This window comes from Pleurodeles waltl, chromosome 3_2, assembly GCF_031143425.1.
Source record: "Pleurodeles waltl isolate 20211129_DDA chromosome 3_2, aPleWal1.hap1.20221129, whole genome shotgun sequence".
In the NCBI taxonomy this organism is placed as follows: Eukaryota; Metazoa; Chordata; class Amphibia; order Caudata; family Salamandridae; genus Pleurodeles; species Pleurodeles waltl.
In genome coordinates, this window is record NC_090441.1 from 78,933,913 (window position 1) to 78,949,143 (window position 15,231).

A 15,231-nucleotide genomic window follows, 5' to 3' on the forward strand; every position below is an offset into this window, starting at 1 on the left:
GGGTCAAGCAGTCTTCCCGGGGAGTCCACCTTAAGACCCATCTTTTATGTATTTTGACTTACCATTTCTGTCCTCTGGTCTTGGGGCTCCACTCAAGGCCACCTCATGTCTGGGAGCCACTGCCTGTCAGTTATGAGCATCCGGGAGTACCTGCACCAGGGCCACCATACACGGGGGGCATGGGTCTCTCTTCCCAGGTCAGACTCCACCCCAGTCGCTTGGAGGCTGGCTTACCCACTACCATTGGCCTGGTCTGTGGGAGGGACTTCACCCAGACAGCTGTGGGAGGGACCCCACCAAGACCACCACCCTGCAGGCATGAGCACCCCCGCCTACCTCTGGCCCTCCCCATACTGGGTGGGGCAACTTACGTTCAATCGGGTGGTGCTGTCACTCGCCGGGCCCCTCAAGGCTCCACCAGTCGTCTCTAGCTCCTGCTTTTCTGGGCTGTGAGAACGCCCATGTCGGTACACCTGAGAGACGTACAGTTACCATTTATTTGTCCCGCCTGGTCCCTGGGATTTTCTGGTCTGAGTCTGGCAGACCCATTGTCAGTTCCTTCGGCCGCTCTCTCCCTCCGGGCCACTGACTCATTTCAAGTCAATACACTTTATTTTGGCCATATGCAATAAAAGAAGCAAACAAATAAAAACATTAAAAATATGAAGTCAATGTGACTGTATGCATTATACAAAAGCAATAGAAATGGCCTTCAAATGTCATATAAATACATACAAGTTAGTTAACAACAATCAATAAAACATTATTCTTCCTCATATAAATAGAAAAAGTGGCGCTGCAAGTTAAAAGGAAAGCAATGTTTTTCAGAGGTCAAATGGTAAATCCATCAACTTAACACAAGGCACCAATGCTCTCAGCAAGCTAGTACATTAGAAATTAAGGTTAATTGGCGTGTCGGCTCATACACCGTTCCCACATGTGAAGTTCTCCTAACAGCCTTACAATTACATTTGTCCGTTCAAGCAGCTAGTAGTAAAACAGTTTTCCTCCCCATTCGCCACATAGCAATTAAATACCTAGAGCCTGCAAATGCAATGTTCTTGCTAGTGTCCAGCTGTAAAATTCTGCAGGGCTCAACGTATTGTGTGGTTCCGAGGTTTCTACAAATTGGGATTATCCATTTTACCACGGCCCTACTATCCTCCGGTCACAGAAACAGGGCATGAGCCACCGTTTCTTCGAAAGTCATCTCAGCCAGCCTCTCTGAGCTCACCAATTTTGATGTGTTTATTCGAATTGGTAATAACCCATGCCTAAATTGAATATACAGTTTTCTGGCCAGATTAAGTTTGACTTCATCTAAGAACTATTCAGTTTTGTAAAAGTTCTTTACCCTTAAAAAATAAGTCAGTCAGTGTATCCATGGCCAGGCTTGACATAAGCATACCAGATTTAAGGCGCCTGAAACACCTCTTGAGCTCTTATTTACTGGTTAGTAAACCAGTCTCCCCGGGATCTTCCTAACTAACCTCATGCTTAACAGCATGTCTCGAACATATTTAATCCAGGGAACATTGCCAGCCCTTGGGAGATAAGTATCTCTTCCAGTCCCCTGCAGTAGTGAAGCAGTTCAGGATTAGCCCAGAGGTTTCTTCTGTACATTAGTGGTCTAACTGCAATTCTTTCTGTGACTGGCCTAAGCCTCTAATCTTACCTTAACAGGACCAGGGGAGTGCTAACCGGAAGGCTCAGCACTTGCCTCTGGAAACTATTATAGGGGGTTTGTGGCCTTGTGTCCACAGAGCTCGGCACCATAAAGAGCCGCACCTAGGGGCATATTTATACTCTGTTTGCGGCGGATTTGTGTCGGGTTTTTTTTTACGCAAATCCGACGCAAAGCTAACTCCATATTTATACTTTGGCGTTAGACCCGTCTAGCGCCAAAGATCTTGAAGTTTGCGTCATTTTTTAGCGTGGACACCTACCTTGCGTTAATGATATGCAAGGTAGGCGTTCCCTTCTAAAAAATGACTCTAAGGCATGTGCGCCTTATTTAAACCAATAACAAAAGTACACTGTTCCTAACTCTAGGGTGAACAGTTAAAGTTTAGGAGCTAAAAACCCTCACACACCCGAAAGGGTGTCATGCTTCATCATCGGGAAGCTCCTCGTCAGACCGGCTGGTGCAATGTCTGACGGGCTCCCCTTTCGGGGGCTCTTTGCCGGAGATCTTTTTAATATGTGGTGGCTGCCGTTGATTTATGAAGGTCAGACACTCTGAATGGCAGGAGAGTGATCAAATTAAGATTGATTAGAAACCCCTGAACTTGTTCTGTTTTAATATCTATCCAGAGGGGTTACGATCAAGATTAAAAACATAGGCCCTCATTCTGACCCTGGCGGTCTTTGACCGCCAGGGCGGAGGACCGCGGGAGCACCGCCGACAAGCCGGCGGTGCTTCAATGGGGATTCCGACCGCGGCGGTAAAGCCGCGGTCGGACCGGCACCACTGGCGGGGTCCCGCCAGTGTACCGCGGCCCCATTGAATCCTCCGCGGCGGCGCAGCTTGCTGCACCGCCGCGGGGATTCTGACCCCCCCTACCGCCATCCAGATCCCGGCGGTCGGACCGCCGAGATCCGGATGGCGGTAGGGGGGGTCGCGGGGCCCCTGGGGGCCCCTGCAGTGCCCATGCCACTGGCATGGGCATTGCAGGGGCCCCCGTAAGAGGGCCCCTACATGTATTTCACTGTCTGCTGCGCAGTGAAATACGCGACGGGTGCAACTGCACCCGTCGCACAGCTTCCACTCCGCCGGCTCGATTCCGAGCCGGCTTCATCGTGGAAGCCTCTTTCCCGCTGGGCTGGCTGGCGGTCTGAACGAGACCGCCCGCCAGCCCAGCGGGAAAGTCAGAATTACCGCCGCGGTCTTTCGACCGCGGAACGGTAACCTGACGGCGGGACTTTGGCGGGCGGCCTCCGCCGCCCGCCAAGGTCAGAATGAGGGCCATAATAAAGTGGGGAATGAGAATGATGCTCAACCACTTTAGAAAGCCTGGAGTACTGGGAAATTGTCACCTATCTCCTAGGGTATGGTCAACATGTTTCGCGTAATATTGGTCGTGAAAGATCCTCTAACGCTTCATCTGTCTCGTAAACAAAAAGGTCGCCCCGCCCTCTGCTTTTGGGGGGCCCCTTAGGGGGTAGCACGATCCAGCCTATAGCTTTTTTATATAGGCGTCCTCAATTCGAGACACCTACCCACCTGGTCAGGGCAGGCGTTAAGGGACCTGTGGGCTCGGAAGGAGTCCAGAGGTGCCCTCCCATGCCCCCAGGGACACCCCCTGCCACCCTTGCCCACCCCAGGAGGACGCCTAAGGATGGAGGGACCCATCCCAGGGAACTTAAGGTAAGTTCAGGTAAGTATTTTTATTTTTTATTTTTTGTGGCATAGGGGGGCCTGATTTGTGCCCCCCTACATGCCACTATGCCCAATGACCATGCCCAGGGGACATAAGTCCCCTGGGCATGGCCATTGGGCAAGGGGGCATGACTCCTGTCTGTGCTAAGACAGGAGTCATTTCAATGGGGGTTGGGCGTAAAAAAAAATGGCGCAAATCGGGTTGAGGCCAAAGTTTTGCCTCAGACCTGACTTGCCCCATTTTTTTACGCCCAAGCTCCATTTTCCCCTACGCCGGCGCTGCCTGGTGTGAGTCATTTTTTTTTACGCACACCAGTCAGCTGCGCCGGCTAACGTCTTTCAATAAATAAGGCGCCCGCATGGCGCTTTGGAATGGCGTTAGCCAGCGTTAAAATTTTTGACGCACAACTGCGTAGGCGCAGTTGTGCGTCAAAAAGTATAAATATGGCCCCTAGTGCTTGATAAGTGTAAATCTGCACCACCAGAGTGACTGGTTTAAAAAAAAAGCCCTGATGGACCTTCAGCAACCCACCAACATGTTGCTACATTTGAAATCTTAATTTCAAGATATGTGATGCCCAGTCTAACGTCTCGTTAAGAGTGATGCCTCAATACTAAAACAGATAGATCTGCGGGGACCCACTGAATGTGGGTTTGGCACATGTTGTACAACACGGATTAAAAAACGTGTACTTCGTTTTATTAACATAGGTTTTCAACCCTCTCTGCAAAAAGAAATTACTGAATTCATCCAGGATTTCCTGTATGCATATGGGCGATTTAAATAGAAGTAGTGTATTGTCCGTAAACGTTAACGCCGGAACCCTCATGTTGGCTAATCTAATGGTGTCATTATCACAGGTGTTCAGGCAGGTGACCAAATCATTAACAAAGTAAAAAGTTTTGAAGCTAGAACACAGCCCTGCCTAACGCCCCTATTAGCAGGAAAGGGTTCTGTCACTTATCCTAACTGACTACAATGGACCGGGGCAAAGTTCTGTTCATGTGGGCTTTAAAAAATTCGGCATAAATGGACCGGGTCACTCATCTTAGCCAACAAATGCCATAACAAATCTCTGGGAACCAAATCGAATGCAGATCTTAAGTCTACGCATAACAAGTATAGTCTGCTCCTTTCGGGAACAATAGATTTCCAATATATTAGCTGCAGCCTTAACACTTGACCTATTGTGAGTGTGGAATCCTGCTTGTATAGGGCTTATAATGTAGTTAGCCTCTAAGCATTCTTGTAGTCTTGATAAAATGACTCTACTAAAAAGTTTCTGTGTGGTGTTGATGAGGCTGATGGGCCGGTAGTTTGCTGGCACCAAGGGGGAGCCTTTTTGTATATAGGGATTATTTCTGCCCCCACCCAGGGTTGGGGTATTGGTAGCCCACTCATGATGGCATTAAAAACCACCGTAAAATAGGGACCCCAGACATCAGTCTCTGCTAGAAACAGGTCAACTGGAATTTTATCGAAGCTAGGGGCTTTGTGCAGAACAATCTTCCTAATAGCCAGGACCACTTCCTTGCATGTGATAATCAGATACTTGGGGGGTGGGGTGGGTCCCCATAGCTAACAGATGGGGCCTCCTTGCAGGGACTAGAGGTGCGCTGTCACCCGGAATTTGAGACTACAGATTTGTGAAGCGTGCATTCCAGTCATCAGCGGCAATGTTTCTTTCGATGATAACAATCCCCTCAGTATTCCGAGTGGCTACTATCTTCCAATATGCAGCTTGATCTTTGTCCTTGGAGACAGCAAGGAGTGCTTCCCATCTCCCTTGCTCCCACCCCCGCCTGGCATTAGTGACAGCCCTTTGAATAAGCATTTTCAATGCAACGGGGCTCGCATTTGCTCGAGTTGGAGCTATTTGCGTTGTAAACCCCTAACCTAACTTTTCTTGCCACACAAATTAAGAGAAAAAAAACACAGCGCGATCGCGCTATGTAAAATGCAGCACGATCGCGCTGAAATTGAAAACGAAAAAACGGGGCGCGATCACGCTATGTAAACCCCAGCACGATCGCACTGCAGGGAAAATTAACATATAGAGTAGTCCAGAAACCAGGCTCAAAACATCGAGCCTCGTATGTTTCTAGTAGTTTACCGGTGCTGTGAAGGGGGGCTAAACACCAAAAAAGGCATGACGTATGCATGCCTTTCACAAATGAAAGCAAGCAGATTTTAATGAGCAAGCCCAGGAACCAATGAAAGAAACTGACGTGACCTGGGCGTGGTTTGAAGCCCAAAGAGAGATTACTTTATGGACTGAGCGCTTTGCGCTCGCCTATAAAAAGCGCTCGTGTGGCTTCAATTGCGCATCTATCCTGGGACTTAATTGCAGTAATCAGCGTGAGTTTGGCAGACCTACAGTGGTTGTTCAACCACGAGGGTGGGTTGCTCCTCACCTCCACAAGCCTAGCTTCAACATAAAACTGTATTTTAGACCTGCAAAAGTTGATTGTGCACTTCCCCAATCCTTGCTAAGAGAGTTTCCTGATCCGAGATAGAATCTTAGTTACACAGGTCCCTGATAATCTTCATCACTAGTGATAACGCGTCAGAACCTTGATAAGTAAACTTACAAGGAGACATGTCTAGGCCAATTAACCTTTTGACCATGTTTGGAGACTTCCCAGAACGAGATCTCCTTTTAGCATCACAATCAATATGTCAATAACTCCTTCAATAGTCACAATAACAAATCATTTAAGCTAATCAATAACATTTAATATAGCTCAATATAGCGAACGCACCATGACCTTTCAGCCATGAATAACCACACAAACCTAGTTATGTGTTAGGATATTTATTCCCTATTAGTTACAGTCTTATATCATATTTATTAGATTCAACATCAACAAGCACGTCAAAACCACTATAACTTTGGCAATCAGAGCAAAACTTTATCAAAGCATAGATCATGAACATTTAGAATTAAGCACGACGTTATCATGAATCAACTTTAGCAGAGTATCATTAGTACATTATTCAACAAAGCAAGAATTTAGTCATTTGTCTATTTGCATCATATATTAGTGAGCTCCTTAACTAACTTCGAATTAGCATCAGCATGTTGGGCTTCATGCAAAACAATTTGTCAAACACAAATTTGGAAAAACATCTAACTGTGGCCTCCATCAAAAGAGCAGTTGGTACCTAGAAAGAAAAGGCAAACAGACAATTACAATTTCATTAGTTACCCATCTGAATGAATCAGCAAACAGCTCAGTCTTCGTCTTCAGGACATCAGTCGATTCACCATAAGCAAGGATAGGATAGGGTAAAGTCTCAGTGTGGCATAGCTAAGAATAGGGATCTTCCCTCATAAAGAGGAGAAGTAAGTATCAGGCAAGAACGAACAGAGGATGGTTTAAAGTATTAGGGCAGCAAAGACTCAAAGTACAGCTAATAGTTTTCTCGGTTGAATGGCAAGGAATGGTGAAGAAAAATGTCGAAGAATGCCTATTTTCTCCTCCGGTCAAGCGATTATATCAAACAGTCTAACAAGTCTCTAATTTCCCATTGGGCAATATTTGGTGTATCATTATCTCTGTCCAATAATTCTCCACACACCTTTCTAGAATTTTCCACAAGACACAGTTCTCACGCAGTTGATTGGCTCCTGTGATTGACGTCTTCATCGGGTAGAATGTCAGGTAAGAAAAGTTACACTTAACGCTCCAGTCAGTAGTTCCTTTTCTCTTCTCCTAGTCCAGGCGGTCTTGCACCTGTTGCGAATTACACTGTTGCATTTGGCAAGAATGTTTCCTTGAGCAAGTCGGGTCCCATGAGAAAGAATTTACTACGGCTACACATCCCTAGCCTCTGGAAAAGTACAGCTTAGTGTCCTTCAGGAAACAGCACATTGTACATTAGAAAAAACACAGTTAATATTAGACCAGGCAGCTAGGCCCAGACCTTCGCTAACTAAGGCCTAGTGATTAATTTAGCAAAAAACGAATACATAACTCTTAATGCTAATACAACTTCATACATTAGTACACAATTAATTCATCATTAATCAGTTTCATTACTCATCGTATACATTGGTGGCCACTCCCCGTGGGCACATTTCAAACGCGTACATTATTTTCTATGTTAACACATTTCTATGCAGTTTCACTACACATTATATTGCAAGCTTTTCATGTTAATATTAATTTTAAAGGTCACACTCCAACACTAGCTTATGACTTTACTTTACTGACTCCAGTGAACGTGCCACTACACACCAGTTTATCCTGTGCCTATTTGTTGTTATTTGATGTCTCCCATCAAAAAATTGTGATTGCATGGCTATGAGCCTAGTGAGGGGGAGGTCCCGGTCTACTGGGAGCGCGGGTGCTATTGTGCCTTGTGGTGACTGTCATGTCAGTGACAAATGGCCATAATCTGACACCAACTAATATATATTCTATCAAGATGATACTTGCCTCCCTTCCCTTTCTGAGCGAGTTCTCTCATTTCCGGCGTGCACGTTCTGGTTCAAAGTCAGGGCATTAAGTTGGAGGGCCAGCAGTGACCATTTCTTTATGGGATATACTGCTAGATTCGGGATGGACAAGACTCTGTCCTCCTCCATATAAGCTCGCTACTGGAGATATCCAGGGGCTCAAACTGGCAATTAAAACTGCCACCTACTATGTTTTTTAAAGTCCTGCTGGGTGGCCTGCCATATGGGATGTGAGCAGGTCCACTGTTGCAGATTCCTGTCTATTGCTCGTAGGTCTGGAATAGATGTTGTAAATACAAACTACTTGGCCTGACGAAAGAGAGAGTGACACACAAAATATTGCCTGATATTTCCTCTTCTACTTTACAACCAAGTGGGTTCCCACCCATGTCAGCAAACCCCCAGAGGGTCTACTCCTGTCCTTGGCTATAGCTTCTGCGCTATAAGTGGCAAAGCCAGCTTGCAGTACTTTTGTAGTTAGCCAAGTTTCTTGGAGAAGACAGACTTTGAAATGGTCGATAAAAAGACCACAATTTGTACTATCTAATTTAGTGCTTATGCCCTCGACATTCCATGACAGGAGGCTTAAAGTGATCTTGGGATTTCAATATCCTGGCCTCTTTGTGTCACCAACTCAATCAACCACTTCTCCAGGCTCTACATTTGCAAGTGCTGGAAAGGGGTCTCTAATACAATGTTCTCCAGTTCTGCTCAATATGCTGGATTGACCTTGTCCAATGTTGGCCAAAGGGGATACAGGTTCTGCCGTAATGACCACACCACCCTCCGAAGGACCTAGTTCATTGCTTATAGTGGCCACATGGGGAATGGGTGGACAATTGGACAGGGGGACCACTGGGGTGGGGGGGGAGCAGCAGAGGAGCTACCCAGAAGTTCGCACTGCTTGTCTCTATTGATTTGGGAAGGGGGGTCTACCAGACTCTCAGACCTTATTTTTGGATACACAGTCTTAAAACAGCCATCTATCACATTCTTGGTGCAGTTGGAGCGCTGTCCCGCGTCCCCCTATATTCTCCTCTCCGGTCCGCGGCAATTCACGTCGGGGCCCAGAACGCCCCCACCCACCCGGTGCCTGGGGCTTGCTGGTCCGATTCTGGTGGCCCTGTTGTTAGCTCCTTTAACTGCCCGTGGAGGGAGCTCTCTCCCTCCAGGTCACCGACTCTTTTCACTGCACCTGCTGCGGCTTGGTGCGAAATCCTCTAAGACCGATTACTGTGTGGCCACCATTTTGCTGGGCCGCACTAGTCGAGCCCGGCTCGAGAGCGCTCGGGGGGGGGAGGGCCTCCAGGATGCCTTCTTCATGGGTCTGGCTCCCAAAGCTTGCATCTTATGCAGCCGTCTTCCTTGGTGGCTTGCTAGAATGGCTGGTCTCAGAGGTCAGTGTGTAGGCTAGTTTATTTTAGTTGTTTGTGGGCTTGTTTATGGTCTTGTGGGCCGGTTTTTACTGTTTATGTCTTCGATATTATCACAAACATTGCCTGCAGTAAGCACAAATGCTGTTTCCCACACATTGCAAAACATCTACCCACAGCATGTGTCTACAAGTCAAAACTGCCCCAATTTACAATTACTAGCCATTATTTTTATAGCACATTCACTAATGGGAGCTACTTTTTGGAGCCCGGACCGATTTTCTATCCCAGTCTGACCCTCAACATGTACCAGACGTGTGCAAGTAGAGCTATTCTGTGGAAACAGGGAAACTGATAAAATATGGGTGCCCCACCACCCCGACATCCATAGTATTCTGCTATTGACAAACTTCCTTGCCTATAATCTAATTGAAAATGTAAGCACACAGAGCATTCAGCCCATATTCATCTACATATGCAAAGAAGTGGCACAGATGCATAAAACATACTGAATACAAGTATGCACTTATAGATGCCATCTGCTCAATTACCTATGCTCTTATATGAATGTACTAAACAAACACTACCAATCAAAACAGTATAGTCCAGAATTGGCATGCAAAATAAACCCTTATTACTTATCTTACTGGGAAGAGTATTACTTTAAATCAAGCTCAGGATAATATTAGAGTGGAGATTTGGGAGTACCATTACAAAATATATATCACAGAAAGGATGGCAAATATGTGGAACTGCCTACAAGCTGACGTCATGGATCTAACAGCAGTACACAAATATGAAAGGGTATCTGAGAAATCCTGAGGAACAAAATCTTTGAATAGTGAAGGAAAAACCTTTAGACTGGTTATTCAGATGCCCCCCACCCCAGTTTAAAAGTAAGGAGTGATTGCAACACAAATTCAAAATGTGGTATTTTAAAATATGCTGCATTTGTAAAAGATTAATTGTTGGGGCACCAGGTTTTACTTCCATCAAGGATTAGGGTTCCAAATACCAGAGCTGCGTAGTCTTTATTTCACTTCATCTTTCTGATGGATACTTCTAACTGCAGAATCCTCACCTTTTGAATGTCATCAGGTGCCAGATTGGAGCCAGAAACCACAAAAGCAGTCCTGTTGTGTGGAGGTAGGTGTGCCATGCGACTCCTTGTTGACCTCATTCTGCTCTGGGAGTGATAATCAGAGCTGAATGTAAGCGCCACCTGTGCGCTCTGACGTCAGTTCATTTCAATCCGTGCCGTAAGACAGAGATCTGAAGATTCGTTCCTCTTAAATGTTTTCACTGTGCAAGAGAACAATGACAACTCCTAAGTCAACAGGGTTTAAGCCTTGTATAACCTATCTCAAACAGACCTCTGTGACAGATCCCCATGAAGTATGACTATGGAGTTTGGGATCTGCACACAACTCCAAGTCCCACAATGATTGCGTCCAGATAAATGCGAACACCATCTGTGACCGCAAAGTGCCCTATGGTGAAATACGTCAAAACATGACACCAATATATGCTGCTCACCCACATCATCCGATCACAAGACATCATCATCTCCCAGGCCGATAACACCCAACTCATCCTCCCCCCGATGGACAAGACAACCATGACCAACTTCACCAACTGCATGACCATGGTAGCAGACTGGATAAGTACCAACTGCCAGCAGCTCAACTCCAACAAGAGAGAAGTACTGGTCTTTGGCAACAAGACCTTCCCATGGGACTCCACCTGGTGGCTGTCGGAGCTAGGACCAACTCCCACAGACCACCTGAGAAATCTAGGGATCATCCTAGACGACAAGCTCAACATGATGGCTCAAGTGAACGCAGTGTGCACCTCCTGCTTCCACATTCTATGCATACTACGAAAGATCTTCAAATGATTGCCTCAGAACATCAGAAGTACCATCACGCAAGCACTCATCACCAGCAGGGTGGACTACTGCAACACTCTCTATGCCAGAATCTCCAACCAACTCCAACACAGACTCCAGACCATTGAGAACACCACAGCAAGACACATACAAGACCTTCCACGTCACACCCACATCACACTGCACCTCAGGAAGCTTTACTGACTCCCCATTCAGAAGCACAGCCAATTTAAATGTCTCTTGCACACATACAAAGCCCTATACACCACCAGAATACCTGCACAGCTGCATACACTTTGACTAACCCACTAGACACTTACGCTCTGCCTCACACTCACTCACACACATTCCTGCATCCACATGTTAATATTGGATTGATCAATGTCTATGCGCACAGCAATAAATTTTTTTCATGAACGATACATTTTTATACATGAACAAAGTCGCCTCAGCATTGTTAGATTTCCCGGTCGTGAACTCTCTGTCAACCCCAGGACGTAGTTACGTGGTCAGGCAGGATTTGAGACCTAGGACTCTGGTTAATGACAGACAGGTCTCAGGTGAGGTAACACTTAGCCCACAGCCAAATCCCCAAACAGGAAACTTTATATCAAATCCCACAGATAGGCAGCAACACTACAGTGGTCCCCAGAGATTGGCCCCAATAAAACACACATGACCAGAGGGATACGTGCATTCCCAAATGCACCATAAAGTTAGATGCCACATGTAGTTAGGTACACTTAGCCAATCAGGACACAGCACACTCAGTGACCACACGCCCCTTAGGCTGGGCATCTGGCCACGTACTCGCTGGCCCACATTATGTCCACGCCAGGTCAAGGCCCACCTGTGTCCACTATTTGGAAGTGTATTTATGATTACTTCACAACTGTTCACATTTTTTCACCAAGAAAACAATGTATTTTTTGGTTTTATTACACTAAGAGAAATGTATAAAAACTTGCTTCAATCTGATGTACAACAAGACACAGTCCTCCGACCTTGGTTCTATTACTGCTCTCCCAGCCATAATGTTTTATTAAACAAACTCTTCCTGTTTTGTCAGATGCCTCTTGACCTTTGTTTTTTAAGGTAAATTCTCATTCGAGCAACACACAAAAGCAAAACTGGAGGTCACTCAATTCTCCTACATCGCACCCAAGACAAGCAATGACCTCCCTCAACACATCAGAGCCTCCTAATCACTTCTCGAGTTTCGCAAGAAGCTGAAGGCCTGGCTCTTCCAGTAAGCACCTTGGGCACCTCACACCTGCCCAAGTGCCTGGATACTGTCTCTTGTGATTAGTGTGCTATACAAATCAATATAGCAAAACATAACTCCATACAAGTCACGCACTAGGTCGAAGTCCAGAATGCGGACCTGCTCTTGAGTAATGTCTACGGAAGATCTTCTTGGGGTAAGTCAAGAGAAAAAAAACAGAAGAAGTCCAAGCGGCACTCGACCTCTTCCCTCCACTCATTTTCCAAAGAAGGTGTGATGGCATCACTGTGTCTCCAGATCTCACACCCATTATTCAAGCAGGTGAGTCCAAATTTGGTTCCTAGGTCCATGGGCAATGTCACAGCAAGTCAAAGCCTTTGAGATGCTGTGCTTCCCATTTTTGGCATGCTTCTGGCTCACTGGCATCCATGCCGACTTCAGGCCTGGTGCCGTAATCTGCACCAGTCTCTCAAAAATCAATGCTAGTACGGATACTGAGACCAGAGAAGAAGCCACAACCTCTGTGATATCTGATTCTGAGCTGAATTCATCTCGACCAAGGCCACATCCAGATTCCGATGTGGCTTAGCCATTACTCCATCCCTCAGACTAAGAATAAGACTAAGGGCCTATTTTAGATTCTGGAGGAAGAGTTACTCAGCAACAACAGTGATACTTATCCAGTCTGCCGAAATATAAATCCCATCATATCCTATGGGATTTAGATTTTGGCAGACAGAATATCCGTCACCATTGTAATGGAGTAACTTGTCCGTCAATATCTAATTCAGGCCCTAAGACATTATTACATTACCATACAGTTGCTCACAGACAACTTTTTGGCTTGGACTCTAATCAGAGCCAGCCATATGGAGACGACAGTGGCGTGAATATGGAAGAGTTTGGCCCAACTTATGACAGTTGGTAATGGACCTAAAAAAGGTCAGTGAGTTCGATACCTCACCTGATACTGGATTCGATCGCACTGAACCAGCTATGGAAGAAAGTACGCCTTTTGCCACTGTGATTAAGAGTGCTGTTGAACTCTTTCACCTTTGCCTCTCCACTATGGAGGTAAAAACAAATGTCCTCACTGACGTCCTTCAGTCTGGGCAGCCATTCAGTGAGGCCCTTATGGACACACTCTGGGCTAAACCATGTTCTGGCTCTCTGATCAATCTGCAGGTCACCTGTTGCCTTAGACCAGCTCCTAGCAACCCTGATTTCGTAACTCTACATTCAGCTCCTGAGAGTTTGGTAGTGCAGATGCCCACCAACAGAGCTAACTCTAATGCCTTTCTGATTATTCCCCTGGATATAGTTCAAACATATTGAAACGCTTGGCATTAGCATGTTCTCCTCCACTAGCCTTGCCTTGAGGTTGGTCTATGCCAACTGCTTCCTTGGACGCTACATCCATGTACTTTGGCACATAGTTCATGAGATCTTATCAACAGTCCCAGTAGACTTGCAGGCTTCTTGTCCAAAATCATTCAGGATGCCTGCATGCAGCCATGTTCATCATCCACTGGGGCATAGAGACCACTTATGGTCCACAGGGATAAGCATGGTGCTCCAGCACCATGCATGGATTTGATCTACAGATTTCTCTAGGGACGGCCGGGCATATTTAATTAACATGCACTTCAACACTTCAATGGTTCCCACTGGTTTGTTGAAAAGGTAGACTCTGCACTGGAGCATTTTAAATGAGCAGCCACAGCATGCTCTTTGGTTCTTTTTGGTACCAGTCCAGCAGCCTCAACCCCACACCCCCAACAGTTTCTGCCCTTTTCAGAAATATTCTAGGGGCCTGGTGTATCAACAGCGTCAATTCTGACCAGGCCATCAGGGGCATCATATGTCCCAATCCCCCGCCCTTCCGGCAACAACCTCAAAAACCTCTTTAGTGCGTGTTTAGTGGCACACAGGCATCCAGTAGGAGGCAAGGTTTCCAGAGCATCAGATCTGACAGGAAGGTCCTTCAAATTGTTCAATGGAGCTACGCCCTGACATTCCTTTTTGATCCACTTCACCTGCCACCTACATCAGTGCAGCTTTTGGAGAACCATTGGTTTGTTTTGTGCCCAGAGGTGCAGGCTGTTTTGGCAAAAGAGCCATAAACAGGGTTCCGGCATCAGAGTTAGGGACTGGAGGTTATTCCTGCTACTTCCTTGCACCAAGAAAGGACGGAGAACATTGTCCTAATTTGGATCTTCCCATTCTCAACACCTTCCTGCATAATGACCTATTGGAGATGCTCATGCTTGCCCATGAGGTTCCTGCCCTGCCCTGATTCCGGAGACTGGATGGTTGCGTTGCAGCTGCAGGACACCTATTTTCACATTCTTTGTTCTACAGGCCTATAGCCACTACCTGCTATTCAATGGGCCCACAAGTACTTTGTTTGATGTGCTTCCTCTCAGGCTTGGCAGTAATCCCTTAGGTGTTTTTTTCTTTTACTAATCGTCCTGATCACCATGCCATTTTGACCCAGTCATCAGTTGCCGTGCTCACATTTCCACTATTCCATTGTGAGGGGGCTATTGCTTTCATAATGGGTCTTAGGCCATTGCTCTAATACACACCAAAGAAAGGAGCACATATGGTGTTATTATTTATAGGACCCATTCATGTCTGACGCTCAACCGTTCAATCACGGGGATCCAAAGGTCGGATTTACTCTTATGCTTATGACTCATCAAACAAACTTCCTTTACTTGACCTAACCATTGTTCCAGATTGGTGGGTTCAGAGTCAATAAATGTTTTACAAATGATACGTCTTGCTATAAGGCTCAAATAAAAAACTAGAGTTTGGCAGAGGGATTACTCCGTCACAAACGTGATGGGTATCCCGTCCGCCATATTATAATTCCTATAGGATATAATGGGTCATGTTTG